The sequence below is a fragment of the Pezoporus flaviventris genome, unplaced genomic scaffold (assembly GCF_033815535.1).
Source record: "Pezoporus flaviventris isolate CSIRO_AGI_PZ_B2104156 unplaced genomic scaffold, CSIRO_AGI_Pfla_v1 ptg000015l, whole genome shotgun sequence".
Classification (NCBI taxonomy): Eukaryota; Metazoa; Chordata; class Aves; order Psittaciformes; family Psittacidae; genus Pezoporus; species Pezoporus flaviventris.
In genome coordinates this window covers 35,269,340-35,295,766 of record NW_026892563.1, presented here as the reverse complement: position 1 = coordinate 35,295,766, position 26,427 = coordinate 35,269,340, and the positions used below count along the sequence as shown (strand labels likewise).

The following is a 26,427-nucleotide window of genomic DNA, read 5'->3' as shown; positions in this document are numbered from 1 at the left end:
AGAAGGGAAGCAGAGGTTTCTTTGGCTGTGCAATCTCTGCTATGGCACTGGGGCTCAAAGGGGAGAGATTCACTTCAGGTGAGCAGAAAACCCAAGAAATTTGAGTTGTGAGCGTGGACAGCTTGCGCTGGTGTGGTGAGCAGAGTTACCTGCCAAGCTAGCTGCTCTATCCCAACTCTGTAAACATCTGAGCTGCTTCTGATGCATCCTCTGAACCACAATGCTTCATTAACAAACATTTTCAAGAAAACCATCACCACGTATGAATTGACTTCCAAGCTTGGACTGTGAGCCATATCATTTCAAAATCTGCTTTGTGAGCATTTCAGGCAGCATTGTAGCAGTGGTGGGTAGAGAGCTGGGATGGCAGCAACATTTAACATCCCAATGCCTAGGTCTGGCTGATTCTAAGTCATACCAGTTCCTTGTGTTCTAGTATTGAGGTCAGGTGTATCCTCCATCTGTGCTCCATCTGCTCAGCAGGAATGCCGATGTGGTGTTCCGTGCCTAATGCGGTGTATCTATCTTGCTGTTAGATCTAAAAAAGACAAAAGACTCTGAGGAGATCCACAATGTAGAAGTATTTTTAAAGGCTTGGCTGGAAACATATTAAACTTTGGGCTTCAATAGTCAACAAGGGAGTTGCATCAAGCAAGATTTCTTTAAACTCCCTTCAGAGCCCTTCTTTTCTACATCGATCTGGTTTTGCTTTTCTGAAGGATTCCTGGTTCTCAGAAATATGAGCTGAAGTTTTGTGAAAGCTCACTAGAGGCACAGCTTTTTATGCTAAGGCTCTCAGTATCTTGCTGAGATATTGACTGTCTTAGGGCTGATGGAATTTCAGAGTCTTCTACTCCCTTTGAACTGTGTCATAAGGATCCAGGAGTTTTTCTTGTTAAAGTGAGATAGCATCAGTTAAAAACAACTGTTTATTTTGCAACTGAATTTGTTCCCTGGTGGCAAGGGGAAACTGAGGCATAAAATGACTAGGTCATACAGCTGTGTGAATATCAAGGCAGAGAAGTGAAATCCCTCATTTAATGTTGACTTCTTGAAATCAGAGGCAAAGCTGACTTCGATGGGACCAGCTTTTATGAAGATAGCTCGAGACTCTTCATGTGTTTTCTGTCCATTTAACTCTTGACTGAGTATTAAAGCTCTAGAGACTAGGAAGATCAGTTTAGCTAATTACCACAATGGTAGGAATTCCTTTGAATGTTTACATTTTTAAAACTGGACTACAAGTTATTTAAGGAGCATGTTGAACACAATATTTTGTCACTTTGTGTCATAGACCTAGCAAAATGCATTGCATGTCTAAACAAAGTTGTTTTCAAAAGTTCATTGTATATATTTAGTAATAAGGAGCTCAGTAATTCCATCAGCAGTTTTTAAAGCTCGAAGAAGATTCAGGGTCCAGATATGCAATACTTCCCAGAACAAAATGCCTGTTGCCTTTGTTGTTCATTCCTAAACTGGCATGGTTAAAGGATTAGTTACTCAGCAGTGTTCTGGGTAAAAGATCAGGCTGGTTTGCATTTGTTTTGTAAGGCAGTTCACCCTTCCCACTGGCAGAAAAGGACAGTTGTATTTATACTGACAAGAACCGTAAATCAGAATTGGAATAAATTTTGGCACTAGCTCTTAATTATTTCTGGGAGTTGGGATCAGGTACAGCTTCCATTTATACTGCAGCTCTAAAAGGCCACAGAGTACTTTCCAAAACCTGAACAATGCACGTGTCCATTTTCTGTGGGGTTCAGCTATAGTAGGCTGCAGCCCACTGCTCAAACATCTGTTGAAGGAATGGGCCCATTAAAAGAACACAGCGTCTCTGTGGTGTGGTGATGCATTTTAATAGTCTCCTACTGTACTTTTTCATGCCGTTTTAGCCCTGTGGAAAACCAAGTTCTCCTCCAACTGGTTAGAAGTGTTCACACATACTTGCCCTGGGGTTCACTGTGGGTGGCCATGGAAGAATGGGGACACTGCTCAGGTGTTCTTGTTTCTTAGCAGTTTGGGTCTAACCAAGTCTTGCAAACTCTCAGTTTTCTCTAGGGATGTGGGGAGTTTGGTGTCTGGTGGTCTGTTGATGGAGGGTTTAAAAGATCTTCACTCTTTCCACTGTCATTCATCACTGAACTATCAGGCTGGTGGTGCCGGCTATCCGTGGTGGGCTCACTGCTCTGGAGTGGCTGTTCCTCCTGGGGCTGGTGGAATTTAGTGATAACTTTGCAAAGCCTCACTAGCCCCTATGCCATGCTTCCTTCTCTGCTTCTGTTTAAAGAGATGGTTGTAAGTAAAGTGCTTGCACATTCTATTGCAAACCATCATGTTTTCAGAAGCATTTACAGATTTGAGTCACAGCTTTCCCATATCTGGCAGCAAATACTGATTTGAGAATGGAAGAGATATCACTCTCTTGATCAAATTACAATTTTTTTTTTGTACATTGCTCCAGATGGAAATTACTAATTTTCCCAGCACAGCTCTGCTCTGCTACACAGAAAGACACTTCCACACATACGTAAGGGGTGAACTGAAGCTGGTAAGAGTTGTACTTTCGATATATAATTATTTTCCCATTTATTGAACAAAAGGGGTGATTTCACTCCATTTTTTATCGAAATTTAAAATCTGGTAGCTCAGAATGTGTGCGACTTCCCTATCATTATGATAAGGTGATTCCTTGGAAATTGGTAGAAACCAAGAACTTCAGGACTTTCAAGGATCAGTCGCCTAAGACATTTTGAATGGAATTCTGCCTCCAGTCAAAGTATAAGATTTTATGCAATTGGAAATGTAAATGAAGGCATATTTCAGTCTCTTGTCTTGCTGATATTGCTGATGTATAGTGTAGCTTAAAAGTCCTAGTCCTCTTTTGGTATTGAACAAATCCCATGGGTTCTTGATCTGATGTACAGTGTTTATAGGTTATGGATATCTTAAGTAAATAATGACTTACAGTAGCATGTGTTTCCTGCTGTGGGAAGACCATGGGAAGAGGTTGATTTAGCATGGGGATTTTGTTTTGTTGCCGCTTTCCCTAAGGATTCTCAGTCTGTTTTAAAGATTTGGTCAGGATCAGTGGCTAGGCTCAGGCACAAGTACTGGTTTCTTGTAGACCTGGTACAACTCCTCCCTTTGGGGATGGTGATGGCATATCGCTTGGTAATCATTAGATTAAGCTATGGGTAGAAAGTGATACTTAAGCTCAAACTGGGCTTTCCTCAGTCTGAGTTAATGGCCACTTACAGTTGGGGCCTTCGAACACACTATTGATCCAACCTTTGCTTTTGGGGAAATTAGCCTGAAAACATTGTGCCCTTTAAACATACCTGTCAATGCAAGGCAGTGGTTTGGTGCCTTTGGGAAAGGCAGTTCCTTGGAACCCGGAGCTTCAGCGCTTCACATGCGGGGACCTTAATCTAAACAAGGAGTCTAAAGAATAACACTGCATGTGCCTGTGTAAACAGTCTGCAAATCCGATAGTAATGAGACATTCCTGAAGTGATTTCTGAACTCCCTCGTCCCATACAGTCAAATTCTCCCTAGGTTACACCCACGTCGCTTCACCGAAGGTGGTAGGGTAGAGCATGGAGCACTGGCTGTGTGTTTCTTAGGCATTGTGGTTGCAGCAGTGTGAGTGCATCTGCAGATCTCTGGGTTGAACAGGAGTTAACAGAGGGAGCAATTCAGGCCACCAAACATGGATAGTTTATTATGGCCCTATTGTAACTTTTCTCATATCACAAGGGATTTTATATCTTCTACTGACTCCACAGTCCTGGGACCTGCTTTCTGGCTGTGATTTATTTTTCCTGTTAGGTCATTGTTCATCGCTATGAACTGAGATTATTTTTCTGTGTAAATTTAACTGAGAAGCATTCTTGAACTTGCACACATTTTTAATTTTTAAAAAGCAGCAGAACCCTCTTTGCCCTCCTATAATTATGATACTCAGCAGTTATAACTCTTTACCCTTTGGTCTTCACAGCATTCTTGTCAGATTAGTACAGGGAGAGGTTTAATTCAGGATGCTGCCCCTGAACCACCTCAGCTATCAGCTTTGAAGGACTGTTTAAGCCTGGATCCAGACACAATCTGGTCTGAACACCGGGAAGTGAATGTGGAAACGTGCCAGGGAAGCAAGGCCATGAAGTCACCAGATGCAAAAGTAATTCTGTTGTTACTGCTAACTCTGAAATCCTAAAGGAACAAACCTTGACTGGGAAACCTGTTGAAGGGGAAAGAAAGAGGCCTGCTGGTTGACCTTGACAGATGTCAGATGAAGGAACGGGATTGACTCTTAGGAAGGCTTTGGAAGATCACTTGGTCAATCTGAGAGAGGGTGAGCAGGTCTTCCAGGCCACCCAAAATTTGGCATGAAGAGAGCAGCAGGTGCTACTCTCTGAGTAGGTCAGAGGGTGTTCCACTTGGACTTTGGAGAACCTCAAAAGGACAGATATGAGGCAGGTCACATATCCCCATTTTTTGTGGCGGGAAGGCGGTAGGAAGTTATAGGGGTTATCTCTGTGTGGGGTTAGAGTGTCTGGATGCTTTTCAGCAGGGAAGAAGACATGTAGTGGTTTGAGAGGAGCAGGGAGTCCTTTCCTGGACAGGCTGAGACCTCTAGTTTTGCCTTTTCAGTTGCGACACAGCTGTCTGACTAATCCTTCCTCCTAGAATACGTATTTTCTTATACTTGCTTCGAATGTAATGATAGCCTCTTAACTGAAGCAAAACCTGATATTTCTTAGGTGGAAAAGAGCTGTCCAGAAGCTGGGTTAGGTACACAAGTATTTAATGGTCTTTCACATTTTTCTATTCATGCTATCTAGTGGTGGCTTGCTGACCGCTTGATTCATCTCTTTGTCCTAATCTATAGTGGGTATTTTTTCTGCCAACCCCAAAAGTGTCCTAACTTTAGTTGCTTCTTGGTTTTGAGGGTCTTTTTTGGATATATTTTAATCTCTCTTCCCACTCACCCACTTCCGTCCCTTTCATTTCCCTTTGTTATCCACACGTAAGTTCATAATTTTTACTATGGGTAAGGAAGCCCAGTTGCATTTGTCTCAAATGTTGAGGTCTACTGAATGGGAACAGGGGGAGAAACAAGTTTGGAGTGAGTCATGTTCTTGGCTCCTTGAAAGTTGGAATCAGCTTCAAAGGGAATCTCAACTTGGGGGCAGTTGCACAGATGAATCCCAAACCTTTGTACGTCCTTCCCCTTCCTCCTCCTCTCTCCTCATGTAGTCCGAACAGATTTGGCAATTTCAGTTAAACACGTCTGTGCAGTTTTTTAAAATCCATTACATAAGTTTGTTAGTTTAGGACTCTCTTTTTTGACATATGAGCCTAAAATGGCTTTGATTTAAAAATGGAACTTGGCAGGGAATTTGTTCATATGGTAAGATTTTTTACTTTTTTTTTTTTTTTTAGTTTAGTTTCATTTATGTTTTAATCATTTTTGGTGTTTTCAAAACAAATGGTGAAATATGTTTTTTTCCTTCTATTTTTGGCTACCCTCCTGAAAGGCCTTACTTCTCCCTTGTGTGTTTAATTTGGTGCTTTAAGGAGCCTTTTTAGACAGAGGGTCCGTATGCTGCAAAATTTAGACTTAAACATCCCTGTGAAGAGAGAAAATACAGACACAGATCCTGCTGGCCAGGACTTTGCATCTCGGGGCTCTTGTCTGATACAAGCAGAAGGGTCACTAACTGGGGCTCAGAGTTTGTACAAACATAGCAAATAAATGGAATACAAGGATGAGAAAGGAAGGAAAACAAGGGGAGACAACACTGTTTCTATAGTCATGATCAGTGCATCCCAATTATCTGAGCAGTTATTGTTTTAAGGAAATATTTTCACAGTCTGAGATGCAGCAAAGCAGATTGCTGCCAAACAAAACTCTTCCTCCTAGTCCCTAAACAGGGGGACTCTGCATTCCCTGACTAGTCCTAATTCCCCTGAATTTTCTTCTGGAGGTTTTCCTTTGTGATCTCCTTAGCACATAGAATAACTTACAGGAGAGATTTTTGCCCTTTAGCAGCTGGCTCAGATTGTGCATCACGCTGAAATCTGTACAGTGGAATTGGGTCCTAATTTTTCGAGTGGTTGTCTGTTTGTATACAAAGGTCCCAACTTTGTGGGGAGAAGGGAAGCAGGATACGAGTTAAAACTTGAGGCAGCTGTGTTCAGTCTGGGACCTCAGAATAAAACTGCTTTTGGAAGAAATTCAGGGCTGGTCACCTGGGCTGCCAGTTGCACCAAGCTATGTAGGAGGTTTATACCCAGACTGGATGAAACAAAATTCATGTTGGGTTTGCAAAGGGTAACAGCAGAAGAGCATCATCACCCGAAGAGCAGCCCCTGTTTTGAAAAGGGAACAGCCCTGAAAACTGAAGATCTCTTCTACTTGTTCTTTGGGGGAAACCCATTCAGGATGAGAAGGAGGTAGACCTTGCATGGCTAAAGCAAAGGAAGAAATGATCCGTCAGAGGAAAGTATGGTAGAGGGGGAAAAAAAAACTTGGAACTGCACTTCATCCTGGTTAAGGCTGACATATGAGGTAGAGGCAAGAGTCTTTTAGGCTCAGAGATGGGCTTTAGAAGATCAGCCAGAAACAAGCACACACAAAAACAAGAAAGCAGAAGGTGTGGGTGGTTATGTGGATTAGTACTGACATATGGAACCTATCAGCTTGAAGTTACACGTTTAAATCTGACCTAGGTCACCCATGCCCCAAAGTCATTACTGTGGAGCAGCTGTTGGGTGGCCTCTGTGAAATGACTTAGGGGTCTGAGCCCAGTTTCTAGTGGCAGGTGTCCGCATTATGCAAAATCAATCTGTATTAATTAGCCCCCTATATCTGGCAATCGAAGCAGAAAGACCAGGTACCAACAGTTCACCACAGAGATTGAGCTATCCTGTTTTATCGTGGGTGGCCCTTCAAGGAAGGGGCTGAAGAGCTTTGGCAAAAGTGTCGTGGGTGAAGACGGTTCAAGCCCCTGCTCTGTAGTTAGACTCAGGCCACCAGTTTCCAGATCCCTCAGACCAGCAGATTTCACTAAGACTGCATTTACTCTGGAAGTCAGCAGAAAGTATTTCATAACTGACTGCTTGTGCGATGTTGAATATACATCATTTGGTTTCTACTTTCGGATCGTAATAATATAAACAGGAAAACTACATTTTGAATTCATTAAGTTCTTCCTCCGCTGTTTATAAAAGATAAAAACTTCTCTCTCTCTTTTTTTTTTTTATAAGGATTGATTGGTGTCATGTACATATTCGTTCACTTCTGTTTATGCAAGATAATAAGAGTATTAACATGGAGGTGGAATAATGGTGTTTATAATTCCATCACCACTGTTTATAAAAGATAAAAACAGTTAAAAAATCCAAGAAAAATAGCGAGAGAACATTTGCTGTTATGTACATGTATTATTTTTTCCACTTCTGTTGGTAAAGAATGTGAAAGGAAAAAAAAGTGTTGCAGGTTGAAGCGGAGTTGATTCTGTTTACAAGATTTCTGAGCTGTTTACCTAAGATAAATTAACTTAGAGTTGAGGTAATGAGTAGCTTGGGAGAAGAGAATTGGGGTGAAAGAGGGACTGGTGAGGTTGTGCCCGATATTCTTAGTACCTTGTAATCCTTTCCTTTATTAAGAAACATGAATGAGGTATTCTGAATCTTTCTAATGGGAACGCGGTACCACGGTTGAGGCAGGGGACACATGGCACTGTCATGCCAGCTAATACAGTGGCCACTACCAGAGGAGTCAAAGGCTTTCTCCATGAAGAAGGCTCTCAGAACACAGAGGAAGCTACAATAGCCTGAAAAGATCTCATAAACGTTAAACCCCTTGGTATCATTGTCCGTGGACTTAGTCCAATAATTGTGTGCCTGTATGACTCTGTTTTGTTCTGCAGCTTTGAAGTCTAATCCTAATTCCTTCAGGGAGAAAGGCTTGTAAAACGTCTGCATTTCAGAGAGGCAGAGGAATACTACTTTTGATGCAAGCTCTATTGTCAGTCCTACGCAGTCCTTCTGATTCACCCCTGCTCCTACCCTGTGCGCGGGCATATTGACAGATGAGGAAGGCTGGCAGATGTGAACATTTCTTGGGATGAGCACTGATGCACTGTTTCTCAGTGTCAAACAGAAAGGCCATTTATACCTAATAAAAGGACAACTGTGTGGACATTAGCACGCACACACACAGAAAGTCCATGAGTATTCGCTTACTTTTACAAATGAGTTTACTCCCACTGCAGTCACGCCCTTCATGTGTTTGCTTTGTGCAAACATTCAAGCAGTCAGGCTTTACTCTAGTGAAAGCAAACGGCCCACTTTAAAAATCACATGCTCATATGCTTTCAGGTAGTGAACTGTCAGCTCACATGCGTGTTTACACTGTAAGAGGTAAGTGCTGCGAGAGATGGCTTTGCACATGTTTCCCACCTCCCTTGTGCAGTCAAAGCAATCAGCCCAGGAGCTGGCCTGACCTTCTACAGGTGGCGATGGACATACAGCCAGCTTAAGGAAAAACAGTGGGAGAAATGAAACTGCATCCTTAACCAGAAAGCTGTAGAGTATCTGTAAATCTAGTATGGCATCAGAAGTGCTTTTTGTCTTCCAAGATAAGTCACTGTCTTCTATAATTCCATAGTAACGTTTCTCTCCCCTCTAATCCTGAATGAATCCAAATCCCAGTGATGTCTTCATCTCTTCTCCCCAGTTCTTACTTCAGCTCAATAAATTGTCTCTACAAAGGAAGCCATTTAAGCACATGCATAAGTCCATTTCTGTTAAATGGAACCTGAAGTGAAGGTTAAATTTTAATTACATGCTTGAGTCCCGTTGCATTCACACGTTTGAAGTTAAGCACAGGCTTGAGTACATGGTTTGAGGGCTCAAGGGTTTAACATTAATCCAGTCAGAAAGCAAAAACAATGCTGTACGTCTGTTTTGACATGGTCTGTTGCATTGCTTGATCCCACCTATGCACCTCTGCTCCAAATGTCAAGTACATGAAGCAGACCGTATATGCATAGTGAACAGCACTGCCCAAGGAAGGTGGAAAAAATAGGCTGCACTGAAAAGCAAAATGGCAGTGTGATGGTGGACCTTCCAAAAGTGGACAAGGACATGAATTAGCCAAGTAAACGATTCCTTGAATATTTCTCTCTACTAATTGCCAGCCCCTACTTCCCGTAGTGCTGACGTGGAGGTGGATGCATAGAGCAGGGACAGATCTGTCAGCAAGCCGGGAGGGAGTTTGAAAGAGCTTCAATCAGAAACTTTTGTTTTTCAGATGAATATGAATTGTCATGGGTACAAAATGTCATTTCCTGAAGCGAAGGCCACTCTCATCTCTGTCTCAGAGCGTTCCAACATACAATAATATGTCTTAATTATGGAGTTTCTGTGCCTAAAAAAGGCACAGAAATCTCACTTTTCAGAGTTGTCTAATCAAGTTGCTCCACCTTGCTATTAGGCATGAATGGCAGTCAGTGCTCCAGGGAAGCCTGAAATTGAAAGAGCAGCGGGTGGGGAGCAGTGGGTCAGGATGGGTATGCATTTAGGAGAGCTGTGTGGGGCGTCCAGAACTAGAATAGCGGGAAGTGCTGTAAATTGGATTGAACACGTTGCTAGTGGACAGGGTGAAAGATTATACAGCATTTGTCTGTGTGACCGTAATGAGCTTTTTTCCCATAAAAGGTTTGGGGAGAAAGTACTGCGTATGAATAGGGTCCCTTTAAGAAGCACTTTTAAAAGAGCTCATTTTCAATTCCAATCATGTATATGCCTCAGCAAGACTGTAGCCAGATGCTTGTAGATCTGAAGAAAACAGCCCAACCCTTTTCTTATCATCTACCAGAGATGACAGACTTTAAAAACTCAATGGCACTTTCGATAACTTCTAACAAGAACTGGGACTTTCCTGGTTCCATTTGTCTGGTCAAGGCTGTATTTCTGCAATTTATCCCATGGAGATTTTCAGCAGAACCTTACACTTAGTGTCTAAATTAATGATATTCCTTCCTTTTTGCCATGACAAAAACCACTCTGCACTATATACGTTATGCTAAAGTTTTTGTCATGGACATGTTCTGTAAAAGCTTTTTTAGCCTCATCATTTTGACAAGCTGATTCCATTAAATCCTTCCCAGTGATCACTTTTGTATGGTGTGGAGGGGGGAGGTTCGTTGCTTGTGTGTTTTTCCCTTCTTTGAATCTAGAAGACAGCGATATCTGCCAGGCTACCTGGAATATCTCACCCCTGACCTGTCCCCAGGAAAATGTATTTTGAGGAAATGCTTGTTTTCTGTTTCTCTCTCTTATTAAATGGAGCCAGTTCATTAGTCTAGTCCATAACTTGTCTTCAAGACTCTTTTAGAATGTAGATGTGAACTTGGCTCTTAAAGCTAAGTACCTTGGTCTGTTAATACCTGTGTGCATAAAAATCTCTGGATACAGAAGAAATTTCTCTCAGTATTTTTCACCATTTCACCTGCACTGAAATGGAAATAGTTGAGTGCTTTGAATAAGGAAACCTTCTACTTGTTCTCATATACATGGTTAACTCAAAATCCTCCAGGGGAAGGTTCACCACAGTATGATGATAGCTCTGCAAGATACCTCGCCCTGTCAGAGGTACCTATGGTGTCTGGGCAAACACTGTTGTCTCTGATCCTGCTATACTGGCAAGTGCTAGATGCTGGTGATAAAAGCTAGAGCTGATAAATGGTAGAGTTGATAATGAAAGAAAAGGACTCTTAATTTTAAACTACATCCCCTCACAACATACCTTCTGAGGAAGTGAGTTATTTTAACCTCAGTGTTACAGCATGAGGAAACTAAGGTTTTGTGACTAAAGCAGAGAGGATTCTGGGGACGGGAAGCCTTTGTCTTCAAGGAATGCTTTTTATCTGCCATTGCTGCAAATTGACATGGTGTAGAGCTACCTCTCTGATTCATTCCTAATGAAGCCAGTAGAGTTTTTCATGCCAATCTTAGTGATGGGCACAGCCACTGGTCTTTTGGGGGGTTACTGTCAAAGCAGAATAACATTGCATGCAGCCAGCTTTTGTCTGAAAAAAAAAAACCCAAATCTATCTCAGTAGGCTACCAAGGGTGCCAAAGCATCTCAGTTTCCTTAACTTATTTATCTGTGCCACAAACCAAAAGCAAATTTTAAAGCTCTATTTTTTATTTTTTTTTCTTGCCACCTGCTAGTAACTTCACCATCCTTCCTTTTCCAGAGCATTTCCACAGATACTCATGTTTCTCAAGCTGACAGCTTTCTGATCCCCAAGACTGAATAGCTGGTTATCTCAGCTTCCCATCTTATCGCAGCTTCACATCTTATGTGGAGTTTATCTCCCTCATTTAAAATAGCAATAGCACTGCCTGCATGCACAGACCATTATCCTGGTTGGGTTGTTAAAGTTACTGTAATGCTGACTTTATTTTCTTTAACAGTTCTGAACAAAATGTTTCCTTTGGAAGGTCTCAGACCTCCATCCTCCCAACTCCTAATCACACTAATAACCAACCTCATGGATTCATTAGTGAGGACTCAAACAATATCCTGTAACAAGTCAGCTACGAAGAAATTGCCATAGTTTATCTCTTTGGTTCGTGTTCTCATGTCTTACCATGTTCAAATAAGGGGTTGCAAAATAAAGCTAGCATTGCTCTTATGCTCTACAGTATTCCTTGGATCTGAGTCTTTCTTTCCCCACCCACTTGTCTCCCAAACTAGCATTGAATATAACTCTGCAATAGCTTATAAGACGGAGTCCATCTATAGAAGTGACATGTTCTTAGAATACAATGCCAGATAATTGTGTGGCTTCTTAAACTGACTCACCTATAAATGTCTTTTTGATTGCTGTAACTTGTTGCATTTTTAGATGAGCTGGGAAAATGGTATAATGATTGTATTCGAATCCAACCCATAAAGAAGGGTTTACTTTTCTGCAGCGAATGGGTGCAGTGAACTGTGTAAACTGGGTTTGGATAAGTTTTTGGGATTGTTTGCTTTTGGTTTTGTCTTTGTGAAATGGACACTTACACTTCGCAGGAAAGCTGACAAATAGCATAAACTATGGCTCACCACTAAGAGACTTTGTAAAATCTCTGTGTCTGCCATTTGGTTTGGCTGCAGCTATCAAAGGGATCAGCTTTTCTTCATTGAAAGGAGCATGCAGGTGGCTTTTCAGGTTTCTGTAAGGATTTTTCTTCTCATTTAGAACCTTATGTGGTTCAGGCTCTAAACTGAGCATCAAAAGATGTGAGTTCGTTTTGCAGTTCTGCTTTAGTATTGATCAGCTTCAAGATCAGTTCAGCTTTCTCTTCTTTCCTTTATTCATTCCGTAAAATGAGAATAAGGACAATTTTCCCTATAAAGTAAAAGGTAATGTTCAGCTCATTGGTGGCTTGTTTCATTTTTTTTATGGATAAACCTCTTGAGACTATGTGTATTGAACTCCACAGATTCAAGGCATGATAGTTTCTCTCCAGATGAGCTGTGTGAATATGGATAAACTATAGTGTTTTGGGGAAAAACTGGAACTTTGGAAAATACAAGAAATAATTCAGACAGCCATGAAGCCCATCCCATGATCTCTACTTGTTGACTGGGTCAGCAAATGAAATTACCAGTCTGAGATAGCCCAAGATGGTTTGGTTATTATTCAGGAGAGGAAGATCAGAACTGGAACAGAGTGTGGGCTTCAGAGGGTGAGTCCTACTAGAAAAGGTGCTAGGGACTTAGTGTGGTTTCTTTTCTATTCTGTCTCTATGACTGGGGCATATACCTTTTCCATTACATTTTGCAGTAATTTGATTTTGTCAACTACCCTGTGTTGTCTTTTATCTATATTATCAGATGAATACTCCAGTTAAGATTGAAGAGTTGATGAAAAATAGCCACCTAAGGTACCCTGCTGCTGCATGACTTAAACTCCCTTCCTGCAGCATCACATTGGTGGTGAGGGTCATAGTGGGTGGCGTGTCAAAGTTAAGCTGATAAAACAAGAATAAAGGTGGGGAGGTGGTTTAGCTATATTAGCAGTAAAACTTTGAATTAGAGATAGGATCCTATAAAACAGCATCAGATTTGGTGGTAAGAGGGATCAGGTTCAGTGATAAGAGACTGCATTCTTGACTCTTCTGTCACCTACCCCAATCTACAAAAACAATGAAAACTAGTCTGCCTGAAACTCAGTTTTCAGAGCATGTGTCACAAGTCTAAGAACATGCTATAGAGTACACTGATGTCATACAGAGCATAAAATGGAGAGTTCCCATTGTGCCCAGAAGCTGTTTTAGTGAATCTCTATAAGGTAGTTTAGATTTATTTTAATAGGCCTAGAGTGAAAAGAAGCCAGTGAAAAATAAATTCCAAAGTATTAATTATGGCCTTAGAGGAAAGAAAATGGGAGGGGAAGGAGAGAAAGAAAGTTGAGTTTCCTTCCTGAAAACTCAGAAAAAAGCACATATTTAACCTGTCTTTCTGGATGCTGAGGGCTTAACACTGCATACAGTGGTGCAGCTGCATAACCCTTTTGACTTCAGTGGGTCTGCAGGGGTTCAAAGGCAAATGAAATACTTCTGTAATGCTTTTAGTCTCGTTCCAAGTGTTGAATACCATCACAAGAACACAGTTCATGTTTGAAGCAGTGCATACTGTAAAAATGGAGCACAACCCACATGGTGCCTTCTCTTTCAAGGATTTGCTGATCTTGTGTACCGTATCCGTTGAGTTAGCATTTTCCTATAGGTCTTCACATTTATGATTTCTTTACTGGAGGGGAAGTCAGGAAAACATTCTGACATTTTCTTCAAATGGTTGTGACTATGGGTTTGACATACTTACACTTTTCCAAAATGACCTTGTTGCCACTTTACTCCTGATGTAACAGACACTGTCATCATCAAGTCCTCAACCTTGCAGCTCTGACCAAAGAGAGCAAGCTGCATTTTTAAAGTCCAGTGTAATCCCAGCCTGGGGCTTGCCAGAGCTCTGCTCATACCCTTTGCCCCCCAACACCCATGGATGGTACAGACCCCCACATCTATGCACAGCCCTCCAGTGCCTTTGCAGCTCAGGCTCACCAGTGCCCCCCACTCCAGCCCACCCTGTTCTCTGAGCCTCATGGTACTCTCAAACTCAGCCAGTGCCCTTTGGTTCTGATCTGCAGTGTCTTCAGGGAAAAATGATATATCAGAGTACTTATGTCCCAAATTGAATGTTAGATGTTAAAATGAAAGAAATATTATGGAGAGTCAGCACGTCTCACTTTGGAAATAAATTACGTAAAGTACACTGGAGTGCCGTGGCTCTTGGGACCACATATGATCCAAAGATACCATTTAGAGAAGTGATCACAGCACCACTAGATTTATCAGATCATCCTGGAGGAACATTAATACCCAGAAAGAAAATAACAATTAGCAATAGAAAGCTCCCAAGCAATAACTTAAACTAATGTTCCAGGGTTACTTCCTCACATCAGTACCCTATTTGTATGTATCACTAGATTTTATAGCAATTACCTTCTTATTAATAGTAGACAAACTTCACTAATTGCTATTATTAATACAAATGCATTTAATTCCTAGTACCACACTTTCTTTGCTTGAAATTTTGGTTACTCAAGTTTAGTCTGCTAAAATAGTTCAGTATTATTTGATTATATTTTGTCATGCTGTGTAGTCCAGTTTTGGCACTGCTGAATTGAGGAGAGGTACTTGAGAGGGTGCAGGGAACATTGACCATGTGCTGGAGTTGCACACCTCCAAGCAGGGAAGCAGAAGATACACTTCTGTGCTTATCCAGCATGCAGTAATGAGAGGATGACCTAGTGCAGCTGTGGTATAAGTCAGCAGATCTGGCTTGTGAGCTGCCAGTTCAACTACACTGCCTCAGAAAAGAAAATTCACCTACAGGCATGAGCAGAGCTAAAACCTAGTTTCTAGGGTATGATCCTGAAAGACAGCCAGAACTTTCAGGTATATATATATATATATATATATGTTTGTATATTTAGGTAGATATGCTTTCTGTTTTCTTTTATTTAAGGATTCAAAGCTGAGTTCCAAGTGACAAAAGTAGCCAACACAAAAGATTTTCTAAAATTTAAATTCCCAAACTATTTATGGACCACGAAGACAACTCATCTGGTCAACAGTTGACTTCTTTTTTTCCTCCTCTTTTCCAGGAGAGAACAGGGAACAGGCTGTTATCTGGATGGGAACAGCCCAGTCACATCCAAACCACCATCTTTGCCATCTTTGGGAAAAGGGCTGTCTTTGTTCCTTCACTGCCTGTTGATGGGAGTATGCAAAGTCACATGGTGAAGGAAGGGTATCAAGGATGTTGGAAGGATGATAGGCAGGAACCATCAGCTCCTTGTCCATGTACCCCTCTGGGGTGGTGAAGGAAGGCAGGAAAGGGGTAGTCCTGTGCTACTGGAAGGGTGGTGGTGTACAGCTTCCTTATGCCAGTAGGCTGAGCTGCATGAGGCTGCAGTGGCCAAGTGCCTTCCAACCAAACATCCAGGTTAGAGTTTACGGGAAGTTGAGAGTAATATCATTTCAGGCCATCTTTAAGTCAAGATACATGCTCAGAATGCCACGTTTCGATTCCAAAAAAGAATATATTTAAACATTTCTCCTACCACCACTTCTTACTGGTTTTGCTGTCAACCAGAGCCCTTTAAAGCAACATCTACTGAAGCTGTAATGTGGTATTGCTTCCAGAGACTTCTCCTGCTCTTCTTTTAAAGATGTTTTCCTCAGAGGTGCTTTGTGTAGAGACTTTTCTTGACTGAAGTTCTTTTTAGGGAGCTGGAGACCTCTGATGGATATTAATTAGAGTTCAGTTTGCAGATGTGAGAGATTCCTTTTCTTATTTTATCTTTCTCATTGTTTTCACTGAGAACAGCTGGTAAGACTTATTTTGGGCTGCTTTACCTGTGGAATGAATCAGCTCCTTGACTTGAAGTCTTTTTGAATTGACTCACACATGAAAGTCCAAACTCTGATTGGATTAGCTTCTTCTGTTTTATCAAAATATAATATCATCCAGCCTTCCTGGCAAGCAGAGTGTGCTGAAAAATCTATTCCATCAAGACTTTTCTGTTGTATTTTCTAGTTAAGGGTCCGTGAAGTTTCTCATTTATAAGATCATTTGCATATGTGTGCACATATAACACACAGTTAAAGTCACACACATTTAAAGCCTCCTTTTCCCAGTGCATGTTTCTTAATTTGAAAAAGACATGGCAAACAATTCTTAATTACAAAAAAACAAAGTCTGCTTTTACTATTCTTTCTGGTCCAAATTTAAAAATGTTACTAACTAATGTACTAATTAAAATATAAGCTATAGATGTATCATAAATCTGTTAGAATATGTGATAATGTAAACTGCAAGGTTTTCTGTCTTCAGGTTTGAGGGAGGGAAAAGTCAGTTACTTTTTCTGTTATGTTCTGTGGACTCTGGCTTCCAAACAGACTTTGTCTTTGGAAAATGAGTGATGGAAATATCAATGAATTTTGATAGAAAATTGTTCTCAAGTCATTGTTGCATTCTCTGCAGAACCACATTTGGGCTGTTTAGTTCACTAAGAAGAGCGTGCACACCTGTGGTTGATGTTTTCAGATTATTTAATGATGCATAACCCCAGTACATGTGTGAGTGTGTTCCAGTGTATACAGATACACCTTAATTCTAACATATGTACAAAAACTCCTTGTCATTTTTCAAAGATCATTTTAGTTTGATTCTCCAGTATCATAGACTAAGAGGTGATACATGGCCATATAACTGACTGTCAAGCTGAATTTGTAGTATCCTCTCCCATTTTTCCTTTCTCCCTCACTGCAACATGGTGTCGGTTCTGAAACCATCTCCTCAGTTGATCAGTTTCCTAGCACTTAACTGAGTGATGTTCCACACTGAGTGGTGTCCTTTCTTAGGTGGAGCATCCAGTCCTTCTCTTCAGTCTTTTCTTGAATGAAGGAATCCACAAGGACAAGGACAAGGACCAGGGTGTGGAACTTTTCTCCTAAGCACGTAGAGGTAAAGCTGCAGAGAAAGAAAAGGAACCTGCCCCATTAACCCTTTGAGAAAACTCGGTTGATTTCAAAGGGAGCGGGATTAGGCTTCTGCAGAGGTCAGGATGTGCAGAAATGCAATTGGCTTTTTGGACTGATCCCATGTTGCCCACACACTGAGTAGGTGTCATTATCAGTCCCCAAACAGACAGCATTGTGCAAAGAAGCCTGTTAATACAGGTGGCAGTGAAATTCTAGATATTTTGGCTGCTAAAGGAGGTGATCACCTCAAGTAGCCTGAGCACAGTAGGAAAAAAGAAAAGGAAAAGGATAACTTGAAGATCATTTTCCTCTTTACGTTGCCATGTCATTTTTCCTGATATGACTCTACCTTGCATGTGACATCTGTGGTTAAGGCGTTGTCACATTTCTGGTATGCTAACATAACATTTGACTGCCTTCCTCTGCATTCTTGTAATTAACTCCTAATATTAAAGCAGTTTCCATCTCTGGATTCCTCAGCAAGCTTGATTGAAAGGTGGTTTAATTGCACAGCATTGCCAAGGAGCATGTTAGGTGATTGCTGGCTGTGGTAGGAGTTCATGCGAAGGTAATAGGAGATATCACAGGGACTAAGATTTTGGTGGCCATTAGCAGAGGTGACTTCAAAAAGCATATGATAATTAGTATAGGTTTCACTGAACCAAGTTTCCATCTGCTGCTACTCACTGGATTCTGAGCTGCTCTCCTAATAATGATTTGCATGTATTTTCCTGGATTCTCGATGGAAAGGACACTTAGGGGAAAAGGGTATAAATCAACAAATAACAGTGTAACCTGCAGAAATATAAAACTATGTAGATTAATCCGTGCTTCCTAAATTGCATACTAGATTGTAATTCAATCAGAGGGTAGGGGTCTTGTGACGTTTATGAACATTTATGGATAGTGTGAGCACTCAGATTAAATGTCAAACCTGGTATTCAGTTTAGAATCACGTATTATTGTTGTTCATTAATATATAAAAACAACAATTATATCCACTAAAAGCCTCAATTTAATTTTGCTGTAATCTGTCTCTGCTGTGTCAGAGATGTAGTGCAGCCTTTCTGCCTCCTCATGTCATTTACAGGGCTTCACTGAATTTCAGCTGAGTCTCCTTTTTCACTCCTCTTTCCCCCAGCATGGCACTGGCTCTGTTTGGCCCCCTTTGAACTGAGGGATTCTCTAGTAAATTATTTTCTTTATCTTCACTGGGTTTAGATTCTAGTTTTGATACTGAGCAGGTGTAGTGCATCCAGGAGGAGAAGGGTGAAAAGGTTCTGCATCTTGGATCCAGCTCACTGAGTTGATTATATAGGATAAAGCTGTTCCCTTCACTCGTTCTGTATCGGTAAAGGGTGAAGATGTTTTGAGGCAAGAGCAGTCGGTATCGGATTATCTGAATCCATTGCTAGTCTTCCATGTTCAGTTCATAATTTGCCTGCTTCTTGCCAGTCTAGGGGCTGAAGGAATAAAATTTCTCACCTTGCTAGTGCATTACATCAGAGAGATGCTAAATCACTTTGCAAAAATAGAGCAGAATCGCTGTCCTAATTTACTGCTAAAAGACACTTGAAACAGATGAACTCAAGCCATTTAGCAAATAAATTGTAAGAAGCAACTGAATGCCGACTGTGAAAATGACTTTGGCACCTAAGATGTTAATTTTGTTGAAAGTAAGCAGTGCTGAAGTTAAAATATTTTCAAGTCCCAGGGGTTTATAGCCAAAATTTCACAGACTTCCAATGGACTTTGGCATGAATGCTTAAGTCACTTCTGAAAATTGTAGTTAGCCTCATAAAGTGATTACCTGTGTATATAATGTAATTCATATGATTGGATTTCACTATCTTAACTCTCCATAAATAGAAATTCTTCAGTGTTTACGAACCTTATTCTCATTAAACTCAAGGGGGGATAGATTCCTAAATATCCTTGATGTTTAGGACTTGATTGTCTCTTGAGCTTTGTGATCTAAGTGGAATTTATTCACATAGCAAAGAGAAAGTGGGCAGAATCTAGCCACAGTGAAGTAAAGGCAGGTTTAAGATTAGCCCCTGGCTGTTCTGTCCAATGGCCAAAACAGCGTCCAAGTAATAATGATTAATTAACGCTAGGAATTCAATATGAAAAAGATCAGTGGATTCCTTTTGTCCACCCCACCGAATAGAGCCATAGTGGGTTGAAAACGGCATAAAGATGGGAAATTATTCTGCTTATAACACAGAGACCTGGAGAAAACAGTCAGCTTTATCAGACTTTGGATTTTAATGTTATTATATATTATATAATAATTATATCTTGAAGAAATCTACTGTGCTAATTAGGTTAAGTATGTCTCTAGTGACAAACAGCGCCATAAGATAAAAAGTTTCACCCCAGCATTTTAATGGTTCAGGTTCTGCTCATGGTTTCAATTAAGTCAGCATGATTGCACAGAGCAGTGAGAACAGGATTTGGCCCACTTCTCTCCCTCATACGTATTTTGCAGTTATCTAACCTGGAATAAATCAGAGTTTCCTCAGACACATCTTGCTTTTCCAGTGCTTTACGTGGCAAGTTTTGTTTTCATGTGCTTTCCTTTGAGCACAACTGGTAATCAAGTGTCCAGAGCAGTTGTGATCATTTAAAAAATGATGGTGTTTAAGTTCTGGTGATTTGCCAGGTTCTGGTTTGCAGCTTCCAGTATATTGTGCCTGTCTAAAATTACCCTACTGTTTTAATTAGGTACGACAATCTCATTCACTTCTTACAGCAAATTTGATGGTAATGTTGGTGTAAGTCATTACTCAGCACCTCCAGAGTCTCAGGCCATAATTTGTGTAGTTCTTTGGTGTCTGTGTCATCAAAGTTGCTTGACACTTTCCCTTAAGAGAACTTGGTTTATGTTGCTTATAATAGAGCCAAATTTTAACCACTCGGCCTAGAATTTTCCGTTCTTTGGGGGTTTTTCCCATGCTGGATGCCTCCCTTTTTTTTTTTCCTTATTTTACTTTTTTTTTCTTTTTTCTCCTTTTTTTTTTTTTCTTTTAAATTCAGGTCTTTCAGGTACTTTCTTTGACTCAGACTTCTTGTCTCAGGTTCTGTGGTGTGCAGCTCGTTGTCCCATCTGTCCAAAACCCTGAAAGAAATGCTTCCCACCTACCAGCCAGTGACAGCCCTTCACCTATAGCCTATTGCACGTGAATCTATGGGCTTTCAAGGTTAAATCTTCAGGAGCAATGTACAAGGAAAATCAAGGATGCGTGCCTACCAAGCAAGGTTTTTTTCCACCACCGGAGAACTTGTTAAAGTTTATCAGGGTAATGGTTTCTTGAAAGTAAGATAGTGATCTGCTCTCCATGAGCCCGATCGTGCCCTTCTTTTCACCTTACGGCACTTCAGCTTTTCAGTCTGTCTTCTCTCCCATGCAAATCTTCCTTACATGTGGGAGATGTTACCTTCTTTAAAGAGAAATTTGCTGTTAAATAGAGCCTGTCTGGGTGGCCTATCCAAAGCATGCTATAAGCATTTTGTTTGCTGCCCTGAAGTTTTTATGATTCTCTCTGCTCTTTGCTCCATTTCTTCCACCTCCCTTGTGGATGACCAGCCACTAGATACGCACACATGCTTTCTTTCACACTCTCCTCTACCAGGGCCATAATCCCCACAGATAATGGCTACATCTCTTAACAAATTTTCTGGCTGCCTTCCCTCTTCCTCTCCTGTGTCTGCTCCTCACTTTTCCTTTTTCCGCTATCTCAACTTAGGGTCATATTTCTCTGAATATTTTTAATTGCTTTGAGGAAAGATAGACCCAATCTCTCCCTGTAACTGAACAGAAAACAGTAGGTGAGGGCCATGTCTTCACTTAAGTACTGGAGTACACCACATGGATCCCATGGTCTTTCTCCCCATACTCCTGGTCCCCTGATATTGATCTTTCAGCAAGCACTGTCTGGTCTGACTACCTGAATTTCTTTCAGCTTGGTTGAAGGGAAGGGCGAACAGGACTGGTTTGTGGCTTTGAACATTTTGGGGCACCTGCTTTTGTTTTCTGTGTCCAACAGGAGTGTATCTTATTTTTACAATTCAGAGCATCAGGCTTTGATTTATTTTGCCTATTACTTCATCCCAGGCTTATATGTTATGGAAAATGTGTTGGCACTAAAGTTTAGCTACTCCATAGTAGGCTTTGGTAGCTAGAGCCATAGTCTACCAAGAATTTGAAATCCTTTAGCCATTCCACTTTCATGCAGCCATTTTTTTCCTTAGGGGTCTCAGGGTAGCAGATCCATCAGGTCCAAAAGATACTGTGTTGACAGAAAGAGCTAAGACAACACAATCTTTCCGTGCAGTTATCAGCCATAATGTAAGCATCCTCAGCCCTAATAATATGCCTAACCTCTCTTCTGTGAAGGTCAGGATCAAGAAGGAGAGTTCTGTTTCAGAGGCCTGTATCATTTGGCATGACTGCTAAGAAAGATGCCATTCAAATCTGGCAGTGTTTTATAATAAGAGCATTTGTCCATAGGAGCCACAAGCCTATTTCACGGAGGCTGTTGAACAGCCACCAAAGGATATTTAGTCTCTGCTGGTTTGGAATTATCCCAGGGCTGAAAGGCTTCTGAGCCATTACCAGTTTTCTCAGCTACATAGTTTTGGGGTCAAGTAATTTCAAAACTTAGAAGATTTATGCAGTTCGTGAATTTTGAACACAGAGGGGAAGAGGGGTTCTCTTTCTGTCCTGTGGGAACTGCTACCATCTGTGAGTCTCCTTGATCCCTGTTTTATATTGGTATCACTTAGTGTGTTTATTGTCACTTAATTTCCTTTGTTTCTTTCTCCCTTTTCAGATCACTCACGATCAGTTTGTGGCCTTCCTCTGAAGGAACCTTTCCTGTCTCTTGTGTAAGTATATGTACAAAGCATTTTATACTTTTCATTCATATGAGTTGTGCATCTTGTTCAAGTTCTATGCAAGTCATCCTGGAGCCCTTGTGAACTTCTCTATTGCTCCCCATGTCTATGGGACTCAGTACTGAGTTTTTATCCTAATGCAACAGTCCTGGATTTTAATGCAGTGTCAGTATGGGACTTGGACTTAGTTCAGTGACATTGTGTGATGGATCTGGAATTTATACATGCATTTCTGGATCACAGTATGGAAGTTTTCAGTTATACTTGGAGATATACATGTTGTGATGGTCATTATAATGTTGTGCTCTGATTCAGAATAAAACGTGGTGTCCTGTGCTGTGCAACTGTGAAGTATAGGAAACCGTCAACTAGCATTTCAACTTGTCCTTACTGAAATCTGACCTTGTGGCATGGAACTCTTCCTTACTCAGACCCGTGTGGTCTCCTGCCTAATACTGACTTTATTATCTTCTTATCTGGGTAGATGAAATATGCTCTATTTTCTTTGACATCTGACAGTATCAGGATTAAAAATGTTAGTGGTTTCTTTGGATGATGTTATGTAGCATTCTGTTCTCACCTGCTCTCATTCACTTGAGTTTGGTTGCTGCTAGGTTGTCAGTTTGTTGAGATTTTTAATTGAGGAAAAGACTGTATTAATCTAGATAATTGTGGTTTTAAGGTCTAGAACAGGAAGAATATAAATTTTCATGGTTTAGGTTCTGCTTTTTCATTTTATTTGGGTAATAGTGGATCAAACCCTTGTGAGAGTTTGTTATCATTTGGGTTTTAATTTTGCGAGGTACTGACACATGATGGTTTTGTGCATTTGGAACAAAAGTGTGTGCTTCGTTGGGATTCCTTCGTGCATATTGGCAGTGAAATCTAGTGTTCCTAAAACAATGACGCTTCTTGTTGCAATGTACAGGGAAATAGAGCACTACCACTTCATTATATTTACTATAGTTAAGTAAAGACCAAAGTTTTCCAAATGTCCACCAGCATTTTAAGCCACGTTTTGGGGGTGTCCCAGCTGGAGGTATTTAGTGAATGCCAAAACTAATGAGGGCTTTTAAATTTAGGTTTCAAACTCGATGTCCAAATATGCTTAGACTTTGTGTTACTTCAGATCTCCATTTTGCAATTTAAATTCATGTCTCCTTCCCGTTCAGAGAGGAAAGTAGATGGCTGTTAAAGTGCTGCCTGGAATTTAAAATAATAATAATAATAATAATAATAATAATAATAAAAAAAAAAAGCATAGCAGAGTAAGAAAAACAGCTCTTTCATATTTGGAAGAGGAATTAAACCTTCAAATTTATGTTCAATTTTTTATTTATTTGTGTTTTGATTTATTTGATTTATTTGTGTTCTAATTGTTGGAATTTCTTCAAAGGCATGCTGAAGTGCAAGTGGACATTCATACTTTTTTCAGGTCCATGCTGAAACAATCAAAGAGCTTTATTTTCCTGGTACTAGACCCAAAATACGTGACTTTAACATTTAAAGTCGGCTTGCTACTTTTGTGGTGCAGAAAGAAACGGCACACCTCCTTCTCCCCTGCCCTGTGGGCACAAGCATGAGATATGCTGCAATGACTGCGAAAGGTGGTGTGACAATGCCAGCTACCAAGGAAATGGATTCAAGCTGACCTATCATGCCTGTGGTGTCCCCATATTTCTTTCCTTTCCCCTTTGCCTTTCATTATAAGGTGTCCCAAATCTGTAATTTACAACATGCTGTTCCAGTTTTGCTCTGATATATTTGCCACAAATAAGTAGGAGTCTATGCGCGTGCATAGCTCCCTGTGGCGGTGTCAGGCCCGTGAGACAAAGGGAGCAGAGGCCCCCACAGAATGCAACATGGCTTACGTCTAATGTGACATTTATTTGACTCGGAAAGGCAATTGATTAAAGTCCTATCAGACCTTTGCCATCATGTATTATGTATTTATCCAGTAGGGGCGGTTCATAACAGCCCCTGACAAATCCTATTATTTTTGTTGCAGAACTTCATAATATTGATAAAAAGTGTTAATGATACCCAGGGATGTGAAGCACACACTGTGTGTGTTAATGCTTCCTGCAGCAGCAGCAAAATCATTTATGTCTGTGGCTGGGACCTTGTGCCTTCAACATTTGCACGGAGGTACTGGTTTATCATTGTTCTACCTCTGCAGCACAAGGCAGTTTGAGTGGAAGCAGCAAGCTGGCTTCATGGTAGGTAGGCATGTGGAAATCCAGGGCTGAAATCCCTTTCCAACAGCACTTTGCTGTGTGACCATCATATGTCATTTCCCATCTGTCTGCCTTGGTTTCTTGACCTGTAAAACTAGAGTCACACACTGTCTTGCTTCTTTTAAGTCAAACTTACTCCACAGCCAAGGGCTTCTTTGTGCTCCTCCATTCCCAACTTAGCAAGCTCAGTATGAGCCTCGCTTTATTTCAGGCATGTACATAAAGTATGTATTGTTTGTATTGGGTCTCTCTTTTCCCTTTGGATGATGTGGCCTTTAGGCCACTGATACCCTGAATTCTTTTGGTTGACAGAAGTAGAACTGGGACATTTTTACAGTAGAGGCTGTTAATGGTACCTCTCAGGCGTGTTTCTGATCTAGAGAGACTTGTTCTGCCCCCTGCCTCAGTGACCAGCACTGCGCTCTCTTCTCATATCCCTACCCACAACTTGCCGATGATTCAGAGTCTTCTTCCTCCTCCTCCTCCTCCCTGAGGTTACACGCGTGTCTGTCTGATTATATGGCATCAAGGTTTTGGAGGTGGAAGGATTTCATGGATCTCTCCCCCAAATGACATTCCCACTTAAATGGAATACAGTTAATCTCTGTTCCACTTGAATGTTCTCAGGAGTCTGAGAGAAGCAGATGGATTCTTCGTCAAAAATCAACCTTTTCATAGAAGAGGAGTCTTACAACCATTCTTGAGACTTTCTATCATGTTGTCAAGAGTGTGTAAGAGTATCAGCAATACTAAGGGGCTTTACGGTAAGATAGGTAGCCACAGTAGGAGAAGTAGTCACAGGAGGGCACTTCTTTAATTTCCAGAGCGCTGCCCGTTCAGATGGAACCCATACAATATTGAAGAGTTATCTGCTGTTAGCTTTGGTAAGTGCAAATCAGAAATGTACCAAAGTGTTCTAGATACAAAGAAGTTGCAGGAAATGTTAACCTAATTTCACAAACATCTGTCATTTCCTTGAAACAGGTTTTTGATGTAACCAAGTTGTTCTGAACTCCAACATCATTCCTATTCCTATTCAGCACTGATTCTAGGCCTTGTTATTTGACATCCTGTTTTAAAGAAAAAAGAATTTTAAAATGTACCATTTATTCCTCAGCTTCATGAAGACATATTAGGTCAAGTAATGATGACCTAAGGGAAGCTGTGCAGCATCTTACTGATCTCATCATAGTTATGAGAACCATCCATCATATGGTCAGTGATTTGTATGTCGAAAGACACCCAGCAGTATTCCAGCCTGCCAGTTTCTGAGAATACGTGTTCACTTTATCAGACACGATGATGCTCAAATAGTCTTCGATATCTCTGTATGCGTCCCTGCTGTTGGTACTTGTTCACCACCAGGCTGTCATCTGTTAGCGCTCTGAACAATCATTGTGAAATAGCAACTAACTAGCACTGTCTGAATCCCTTTTATTTGGTTAGTGTGTTTAGTATTGTTTTGCAGATGAGGATCAACAGCAGTGATTGTTGCATCAGGAACAGGGAGGAGGCGTCTTTTCCCAGGTTCCTTAAGAAGCATTCCATTACTTCACAGAAGGATAATAACCTCCAGGTCAAGCTTATTCATGAATCAAAAATGAATATTTGCAAAATGCCAAAAAAGCCTGGATCTAATAAGCCTTATGTTCTTAGGTTTCAGAAGTTAGCATTTTTTCAAGAATTATCATAAATAATGTAATAAATAGGCATGCAAATTATCCAGAAGAATCAGTTGATCTGCTTCTGAAAATAAGGAGCTATTGGAAGGCAATGGTCACCTATACGGCAATCTGATACAGGAAAGGGATGTTGTTTCCCCAGCTTTTATGAGTGTCCTGAAGGAAGGGAATGTTCCATACAAGCAAACAACATGGGCATGCCTTTATTTGGCATTTGCAAATGAGAGAAATGGTGAAACAGGCTTGAAATAGCAGTGGAGCAGAAATTCTGCTCTCCTGTGTTTATAGAAATCAAACTGTGTAACTGGGAGCGCACCTCGGGATGGATGTTCTTGAGCAGGTGCTACAGCTCTAAGCTTTATTCTTTATCTGGAGACATAACCATCAAATGGACTTAAACAGTAGATTTAGCTGGGGTGGGGGAGAAGCTTCTTTAAAAGAAATCTGACAAAGTTCATGGTTTTGTTCTGAAACATCTTTAATAAAAATGG

At 40.8% G+C, this 26,427-nt stretch overlaps 1 protein-coding gene across 18 annotated transcripts in view; it reads left to right on the top strand.

Annotated features, from left to right (window-relative positions):
• ZBTB20 (zinc finger and BTB domain containing 20) overlaps nucleotides 1-26,427 on the top strand; it is a 479,626-nt gene that overhangs the window by 343,760 nt on the left and 109,439 nt on the right. For all 18 annotated transcript variants that reach the window (XR_009743495.1, XM_061454008.1, XM_061454012.1 and 15 more), the window contains one exon: nucleotides 21,954-22,008. The gene's annotated coding sequence lies outside the window, so the exon portion shown is untranslated. The remainder of the gene's footprint in view (nucleotides 1-21,953; nucleotides 22,009-26,427) is intronic.